The sequence below is a fragment of the Anomalospiza imberbis genome, unplaced genomic scaffold, assembly GCF_031753505.1.
Source record: "Anomalospiza imberbis isolate Cuckoo-Finch-1a 21T00152 unplaced genomic scaffold, ASM3175350v1 scaffold_169, whole genome shotgun sequence".
NCBI classification, from domain to species: domain Eukaryota; kingdom Metazoa; phylum Chordata; class Aves; order Passeriformes; family Viduidae; genus Anomalospiza; species Anomalospiza imberbis.
The window spans coordinates 129,426-132,473 of NW_027099803.1; positions in this window are offsets into that span (position 1 = coordinate 129,426).

A 3,048-nucleotide genomic window follows, 5' to 3' on the forward strand; every position below is an offset into this window, starting at 1 on the left:
CATGTTGGAAGATGATGAAACCAACAGGTAAGGCCGTATGCAGCCAGGGAGCCATTGTGACACGAAGAAAGCAAGGATTCCATTGTGACATAGCAGAACCGAATGGAACTAAGGGGCCACTGTGACACAGTGGTGCTTTTTGAAACCAAGGAGACCATTGTGACATGGTGGAAGATGATTGAATCTACAGGTAAGGCCACATGGAAACAAGGAGCTATGGTGATACTCTCGAGCTTTCTCAAACCAAGGAGATTATTGTGACATGATGGAAGATGATTGCACTCAGAGGTAAGGCCACATGGAGCCAAGGAGGCATTGTGACATGAAGAAAGCAAGGATTCCATTGTGGCCTAACTGAACCACATGGAACCAAGGAGCCACAGTGACACAGTGGAGGTTTTTCAGTCCAAGGAGACCATTGGGACATGATGGAAGACGATTGAACTCACAGGTTAGGCCACATACATTCAAGGAGTCGATTTGATATGAAGAAAGCAAGGACTCGTTGTGACACAACAGAACCACATGGAGCATGGAACCAAGTGGCCACTGTGACACATTGGAGCTTTTTCAGACTAAGGAGTTATTGTGACATGATGGAAGATGATTGAACCAACAGGTAAGGCCACATGGAACGGAGGAGCCATGGTGACACTGTAGAGCTATTTCAATCCAAGGAGGCAATTATGACATGATGTCAGATGATTGAACTCAGAGGTAAGGCCACATGGAGCCAAGGAGTCATTGTGACATGAAGAAAGCAAGGATTCCACTGTGGCCTGACTGAACCACATGTAACCAAGGAGCCACTGTGACACAGTGGAGGTTTTTCAGACCAAGCAGTCAATTGGGACATGATGGAAGATGATTGAACTCACAGGTAAGGCCACATGCAACCAAGGAGTCGTTTTGACACGAAAAAAGCAAGGACTCCATTGTGACATGACAGATCCGCATGGCGCATGGAACCAAGGGGCCACAGTTACACAGTGGAGCTTTTTGAGACCAAGGAGTCATTGTGACATGATGGAAGATGCTGAAACCAACAGGCAAGGCCACATGGAGCCAAGGGCCATTGTGACAAGAAGAAAGCACGGTTAACATTGTCACGTGACAGAACTGCATGGAACCAAGGGGCCACTGTGACACAATGGAGCTTTTGGAAACCAAGGAGACCATTGTGACATGGTGGAAGATGATTGAACCAACAGGTAAGGCCACAAGGAATCATGGCGCCATGGTGACACTCTGTAGCTTTCTCAAACTCAGGAGATTTTTGTGTCATGATGGAAGATGATTGAACTCAGAGGTAAGACCACATGGAGCCAAGTATTCTTTTTGACACGAAAAAAGCAAGGACTCCATTGTGACATGACAGAACCGCATGGCGCGTGGAACCAAGGGACCAATGTTACACAGTGGAGCTTTTTCAGACCAAGGAGTTATTGTGATATGATGGAAGATGATTGAACTCGCAGGTTAGGCCACATGCAGCCAAGGAGTCGTTTTGACACGAAGAATGCAAGGACTCCTAGGTGACACGACAGAACCGCGTGGCGCATGGAACCAAGTGGTCACTGTGACACATTGGAGCTTTTTCAGACTAAGGAGTTATTGTGATATGATGGAAGATGATTGAACCAACAGGTAAGGCCACATGGAATCATGGCGCCATGGTGACACTGTAGAGCTTTTTCAATCCAAGGAGGCAATTATGACATGATGTCAGATGATTGAACTCAGAGGTAAGGCCACATGGAGCCAAGGAGTCATTGTGACATGAAGAAAGCAAGGATTCCATTGTGGTCTAACAGAACCACATGGAACCAAGGAGCCACTGTGACACAGTGGAGCTTTTTCAGACCAAGGAGTCAATTGGGACATGATGGAAGATGATTGAACTCACAGGTAAGGCCACATGCAGCCAAGGAGTCGTTTTGACACGAAGAATGCAAGGACTCCTATGTGACGCGACAGAACCGCGTGGCGCATGGAACCAAAGGGGCCACTGTCACACAGTGGAGCTTTTTCAGACCAAGGAGTTATTATGACATGAGGGAAGATGCTCAAACTCACCGGAAAGGCCACATGGTGTCAAGGAGCCATTGTGACACGAAGAATCTAAGGATTCCATTTTGGAATACAGAACTGCATGGAAGCAAGGGGCCACGGCAATAAACGGAGGAATCCTTTGTGACATGATGGAAGATGATTGAACCCATGAGAAAGGACACATGGATCCAAGGATCCATTGTGACACAGTGGAGGTTTTTCAGACCAGGGACTTATTGTGACATGTTGGAAGATGATGAAACCAACGGGTAAGGCCGTATGCAGCCAGGGAGCCATTGTGACACGAAGAAAGCAAGGATTCCATTGTGACACAACAGAACCGCATGGAACTAAGGGGCCACTGTGACACAGTGGTGCTTTTTGAAACCAAGGAGACCATTGTGATATGATGGAAGATGATTGAACCTACAGGTAAGGCCACATGGAAACAAGGAGCTATGGTGATACTCTGGAGCGTTCTCAAACCAAGGAGATTATTGTGACATGATGGAAGATGATTGCACTCAGAGGTAAGGCCAAATGGAGCCAAGGAGGCATTTTGACATGAAGAAAGCAAGGATTCCACTGTGGCCTAACAGAACCACATGGAACCAATGAGCCACTGGGACACAGTGGAGCTTTTTCAGTCCAAAAAGATGATTGTGACATGATGGAAGATGATTGTACTCACAGGTAAGGCCACATGGAGCCAAGTATTCTTTTTGACACGAAAAAAGCAAGGACTCCATTGTGACACGACAGATCCGCATGGCGCGTGGAACCAAGGGGCCACTGTTACACAGTGGAGCTTTTTCAGACCAAGGAGTTATTGTGATATGATGGAAGATGATTAAACTAACAGATAAGGCCCCATGGAATTAAGGAGCCCTGGTGACACTGTAGAGCTTTTTCAAGCCAAGGAGATTATGGTAGCGTGATGGAAGATGGCTGAATGCAGAGGTAAAGGCCACTTGGAGGCAAGGAGGCACTTTGACA